The 6,781-nt window shown below is 38.2% G+C and overlaps 1 pseudogene; it reads left to right on the top strand.

The window, feature by feature from the left end:
* Positions 1 to 3,157: 3,157 nt before the first annotated feature.
* On the top strand, positions 3,158 to 4,166 carry LOC101353889 (olfactory receptor 4F3/4F16/4F29-like; annotated as a pseudogene).
* The last annotated feature ends 2,615 nt before the right edge of the window (positions 4,167 to 6,781 follow it).

Genomic DNA, 6,781 nt, shown 5'->3' with positions numbered 1-6,781 from the left:
CTGAATTCGGACTTCTAGCCTCCTAGTCTGTGAGAGAATAAATTTCTGTTTGTTAAAGCCATCCACTTGTGGTATTTCTATTATAGCAGCACCAGATAACTAAGACAACATGTAATTTAACTGTATCTTAAAGCATGGATTTCACTTCTCTTCCAGAGAGAGAAGAGCTGCAGATAGATGTGGTAGAAGGGGAGTTGGGGAAAAAGGACAAGTATGTTTAAAAGCATAGAGCCTGTGTAGTATGAAGCATTTTCAGGTAATAAACAGGTTTTTCTGGGCCATGTGGTGCAAGAAATGGAGTAGGAGAAATGTTGGAAACGAGTTCAGAAAGAATTAGATTCCAAGTGGCTTTGCCTGATCTGTTAGAAGCTTTCAGTCATGTGGAGGCAGAAAGGACTTGTTAAACTAATAACACTATCTCAGATCTGTTTGCATGTGGATAGATATATGTCGGGAACACAAAAAAAGTAGGAGAGAATCCTGATGAGGCTTTGCAGTAGCCCTGATAAGGGCTGACGAGAGAGAGGATGGTGAGAAGAAAAAGGAGCAGGTATATGGCACATGCATTAAATTTAAAAAAGCATTGTGACATACATCAGTGATTTCAAAAAGTACCAAAACAATGTGATTGATACTGTGCACTTTACTTCCAGATTTAACACATGAAAATCTGTCTTTTGTTTTAATCAGAAGTTTACATTTTTTTGTAGTAAATTATTACAAATACAATTGAAATTACTGTTCCTATCAAATTCCTCATTCTCTCTCCCCAGAGAAAGTCACTATTCTGATGTTGTTGGATATCTTTCCTGTTCACCTTTGTATAGGTTTTCTACGTATGTATATACTTATACATAACATATAAAATGACTATCAATTCTTTTAAAAATTTACAAAAATTATAAGTATTACTTTATAATTTGATATTTTCATTCAATATTAACATTTTTGAAATTTATCTGTGATAAGAAATGTAAATCCACCCAGTTCACTGAGATTACTTTCCAAATAATTCATTCCATTGCATTAATATGATAACTTATTTATCTATTCCTTTATTGTAGACATATAGGTTAATTCCATTACCAGATGCATTTCAGAGGAAGAATTAACTGGATTTGATGATATACATTGTTCCACATTGTCATAATAGTTCTGTGAGACATTAATCATTTCCACTTTACAGATGGGAAAAAGGGCTCACAGATGAAATGCATGTTACCCAAAACCACTAACTATTGGGTGGCAGGATGTGATAGTTTTTTAGATACTGAAGCCTATATTCATTTCATTATACCTTGCAGCTGCTTTAAAAATAATAAAAATAATGGCTAGAAGATGTTGTAAGTGTGAAAATAGAGATGAATTCAAAGAATGACACAATCACACACAAGAGTCTATCTTTAGTATCAAACACCAGATGAATCTAGAGTCTGCATCCACATTGAGATTGACGATAAGATCAGTATACTGTGGTTCAAATGACAGACTCAAGCTGTTTACGGAGGGCCTATTATGTATCCAGCACTCTTCTTGGCACTCTGGAGGTTTTAAAGAAATATGATAGATGGAATAGTTCTATGATTCATGTGGCTTAAAAATGAACACTAGAAACAGAAAACAACTTGGGTCGGAGTAGTTAAGAGTGATTTCCTGAAGGAGAAGAAACTTGAATACAGGCTATTTTGAGAAGACTTCCATGTGCTTAGCTGGAACTTCTTCAGAGATTTCAGTTCCCTCTGAAGAAATAAAGGTTGAGTGGAACAGATCCAACTGACATTTTCTTGTATGAGTCTATTCAGAAGAACTTTTGTTCCGAAAAGGAGTATTCACCAATACAGTATAAAACCAAATGTTTTAGCAAAGTGCCACGTTTCCTAGAAACACAGAGGTACGTTAATTAATTGATAGACAGTTGTCAGGGAAATTAATCATGGAGGCTAAGCAGTAGTCATTGGTATGTCAATATATGACAGTCGTTAGCTATAAAAGGGGCTCATCTTTTGAACAATTTCTATCATCACCTTGCCACACAATTTTGGGTGGAGTGAATCTTTGGGGAATTACAGGTAAATGAAAGAAAGGAGGAAATTTGGGACAGTATTGATCTTGTACAGTTCCCTGGGTGGTGCAAGTGGTTTGCACTTTACTACTAAACTAAAGGTTTGAGGTTCAAATCTACCCACTGGTGCCACAGAAGAAAGGCCTGGTGATCTTCCTCCATAAAGATCACTATCAAGAAAACCCCATGGAGCAGTTCTACTCTGTAACTCATGGGGTTGCCGCGAGTTAGAATCAACTTAATGGCAGTGGGTTTGCTAATGTTGGTCCTGGTCAAGTTACTTAACATTAAAAAACCCGTTGCTGTCAAGTCGATTACAACTCATAGCGACTCTACTTGGGTATTTATTGTATAGAATGGGCTCACATGATTGTGTGGGTTGGCAAGTCCGACATTTGTAGGGCAGGCTTGTAGGCTGGAAACTCAGGTAGGACTCTGGGAAACCTCAGTTTCTGCTGTTAGGGCCTTCAACGGATTGGATGACAGCTCACTCACATTATCAATGATAATTGCCTTTATTCAAAGTCAGCTGATTGGAGATTTTAACCACATCTAGAAAATACCTTAGCAGCAACAACAAGATTAATGTTTTATTAAATAACTGGGTACTATATCCTAGATGTTTTAAGGTATTATAGCCTTACGTTATACATAAGATCTCCATGAGTCAGTGCCAACTCAATGACAGCTAACAACAATAGACAGATAAATTGACACAACAAATTAACCATCACAGGTGTTAAATGCAGAGTCAACTTGGTGATAGAGCAGTTCCACATGGCAGCCACCATCTTCTCTGTGTGATCACAATTTTAGGGTCCATGAGCATATAAGGCTGGATGTAATGCTGAAGTGCAGACCTTCTTGTTGTTAGGGGCCATCAGGTTGGTTCTGATTCATAGCGACCCTATGTACAGCAGAACAAAACACTGCCTGGTCCTGCACCATCCTCACAATCCTTGCTATTTTTGAGGCCACTGTTGTAGCCACTGTTGAAATAAGCTTTTGTAATTTTGACTTTTATCCTTCTAATATATTAGCATAATTCTCATAATTTGTATTTCTATTTTCCTGTTTTAGGTAGCACTGCTGGCAAAGCCAATGGATGGAGCAAATCACTCTGTGGTGCCAGTTTGTGTTCCTGGGACTCTCTAATTCCTGGATGATACAGCTTGTCCTCTTTGTCTTCTCCTCCATGTTTTATGTGGCAAGCATAATGGGAAATTCACTCATTATACTCACTGTAACTTCTGACCCACACTTACACTCCTCCATGTACAATCTCTCTTTCATTGACCTGGGTGTTTCTTCTGTCATTTCTCCCAGATGATTTACGACCTCTTCAGAAAGGGCAAAGTCATCTCCTTTGGTGGCTGCATTGCACAGATCTTCTTCATCCATGTCATTTTTGGTGTGGAGATGGTGCTGCTCATAGCCATGGCCTTTGATAGATATGTGGTCATTTGTAAACCTCTCCACTACCTGACAATCATGAGTTCGAATGTGCATGTTCTTTTTACTGTCAGCCTGGATGATGGGCTTTTCCACTCTGTGGTTTAATTGGCTTTTGTAGTAAACTTACCCTTCTGTGGCCCCAATGTTTTGGACAGCTTTCATTATGCTCTTCCTAGGCTCAACAAACTGGCCTGCACAGACACCTACCAAATGGAATTCATGGTCATGGCCACCAGTAGATTAATCTCTGTGGGCTCCATCTTCATACTGATCATTTCCTATATTGTCATCATTCTCATTGTTCAGAAACACTCTTCAGTTGGTTTATCCAAGGCTCTGTCCACACTTTCAGCTCATATCACTGTGGTAGTTTTTTTCTTTGGTCCTTGGATATGCTTTTATACTTGGCCATCTCCCTCCACACACCTGGGTAAGTTTCTGACCATCTTTGATGTAGTTCTCACCCCTTTCCTAAATCTTTTCATTTACTTATTCAGGAATCAAGAAATGAAGGTGGTAATGTGGAGAGTATGCAGACAGCTAGTGAGTTACAGGAAGATCTTTTGAGCAATTAACCTTATTGGGAAGAGTCTTCATTGACTACTGAAGCTCTATTGTTGATTGCCAAACTCATAGAGAAGCTTCTCTTTGCCCTATATTGGGTTGATTATCTTGACACTGTTTGAGTCTTTTGCTTCTTTCGCTTAGGAATAAGTGACATTCACTTCTGAAAAGAGAGAAGGAATTACATATAAAGAATTTATGAAACAAAGTCGATAATAATCCTGTGCCTTAATTCCTAAGGAATAATACTTATAGAAGTAATTAATAGAAATACAAAAGACAGCAGTCTTCTTTAAGGCCTTTAGAACAGGAATATGTCTCCCCCTTTCTTTTTTTAAACAGCAATGTGTCTCACAGACAGAAATTTCTGGCAGTACTAAATGAAGAATTTGCCATTAGAGGACTGAACTGAGTCCTTCAACTGTAATCTGCTGCTTGACCTGCCCCACCCACACATTGAGTCTCTGCCAGTGCTGTGCAAGGAGGGCAGAGCCTTGAAGAGCTCACACACAGGACTCCAATGAGTACATACCTGGGTACAAACTGTGTGAGGTGTTCTTGGAATACAAAGGAAAACTAGGAACACTTCCTGATTTTTTCCCCTGATCATAGTATGCTAAAATACTTAAACCCATTACATTTTCCTTTTTCTTTTCCTCCTGTTTCCTCCTCTTCCTCTTCCTTCCTTACACTGAGTTAGGAGGCTTTTCTTTATTTCCCTTCCCTCTTTCAAATTTCCTTTCTTTTCCTTTCTTCCTATTCCCCTTTTGGTCTTGTGTCCTTTCCTTTAGTCCCCTCTAACCTCTCTTTATTCCTGTCCCTTTTAAATTGCTTTTTGGAATTATTAACGCTGTTTATTGGCAGACTTGCTGTTCTAAAGGACTTATGTGTGTTGGTAACAAGGCCTTAGTTGTTTAGTGTGAGTGAGGGGAAAGTGGCTAAGTGAGAAAAGGAGAGTCACTTAAAGCAGTGGCTTTCACACTTTTTGACAGTGACCCGCAGTAAGGAATGTAGTATATTATTTCCTTCCCTGAAAACGTATACAACCAGAACAAAGTTTAACATAATAATACTTGTTTTTATGAAGTTTTCTCTTCTTTTTCAATTTTTTCTTTACTTTTCTTCTCTCTTTCCTTCACTTCTTAAAAACTCCGGTCACCACCCATTCAACTGAAGGCACTGCTGGGCAAGTGCATAAATTACATCTTGTTTCTCTTTGCTTTATGGTGGGTAAGAGATAATCAAGTTAGAAAATAGTTACTAACTTAGTGAAAATGTATTTATTGGACTAAATGGCTGAGGGGCTCAGTAGGTAAAAGCAAGTGTTCAGCTCTCTGATAATTTCCCTGCATGATGTACTTATGACGGAATGTTCTGTTTATCTTCACTAAGCAGCCCTTCTGCATTGACTATGGTCTACTAAATCTCTCTGGTCTCTTTATCCATTTTATTATTTTTTCTGAATTTAGGGTCTGAACCCAGGAAGGTAAATCAAAAGCACTATTAGAAATGACTGGTCACTTGTATGAGATGGTAGTGTAAGTATTACAGGTATTTGAGAGCAAGAATAGTTGTAGCATAGCTACCGATTAACCTGAGTGTCATGGATTGAATTGTCTCCCCCCAAAATATGTGTCAGCTTGGTTAGGCCATGATTCCCACTATTGTGTGGTTGTTGTCCTCCATTTTGTGATTCATGTAATTTTCCTATGTGTTATAAATCTAATCTCAGCCTGTAGTTAATGAGGCAAGATTAGATTATGTTAAAGAGGATTACAGTGGGATGTAATGTAAAGGGATCCAATGTAAGGGAGTTTCCCTGGGGTGTGGCCTGTATAGCCTTTTATCTTACAAGAGATCAAAGGAAAGGGAAGTGAACAGAGAGTTGGGAACCTCACACCACCAAGAAAGCAACACCGGAAGCAGAGAGTGTCCTTTGGTCCCGTGGCTCCTGCTCCAAAAAGCTTATAGTCCAGGGGAAGATTGATGACAAGGACCTTCCTCCAGAGCTGACAGAGAAAGCCTTCCCCTGGAGCTGATGCCCTGAATTTGCACTTCTAGCCTCCTAGACTGTGAGAGAGTAACCTTCTGTTTGTTAAAGCCATCCATTCATGGTATTTCTGTTGTAGCAGCATGAGATAACCAAGACAGAATAAACTTCTGTTTGTTAAAGCCATCCACTTGTGGTATTTCTGTTATAGAGGCACTAGATAACTAAGACACTGAGTGACAATACAATAACTTAAAATAAAAATAGCAGAAGAAAGTTTATCTCTTTCATAGGTAATTAACTATTTTATTTGAATAATAAAGCACATAAAGTCAGATAAAGCACAAAATATTATTCTTGTGAGCTACAGAATCTCTGCTAACTAGGAAGATTACACTGAAGGTAAAGAATAACATTTACTGCAACTACTTAAGAGGAGGATAAATACATCAACATAAATTTGTCATGCTATTGTAACAGGGAAAACCAAACCTTGCTTTAATATGATTTTTGGCATGAAAGCATTCCTAAGATTTTAATAAAATAAACCCATCCGAACATGGTGCTATAGTCAGAAGCACCAAGCTGTCCCTCCACAGCAAAGATCAGAAAAACTAAGTCAAACAGAGTCACATGTCAATCCTGAAACCCTAAGCATCAAATGAAGAGATAAACAACTCAGCCAAGCACTGAGTGGAATAAGAAACTGA

Source organism: Trichechus manatus, unplaced genomic scaffold (genome assembly GCF_000243295.1).
Source record: "Trichechus manatus latirostris isolate Lorelei unplaced genomic scaffold, TriManLat1.0 scaffold00364, whole genome shotgun sequence".
Lineage (NCBI taxonomy): Eukaryota > Metazoa > Chordata > Mammalia > Sirenia > Trichechidae > Trichechus > Trichechus manatus.
This window is presented reverse-complemented; position numbering and strand designations above follow the sequence as displayed.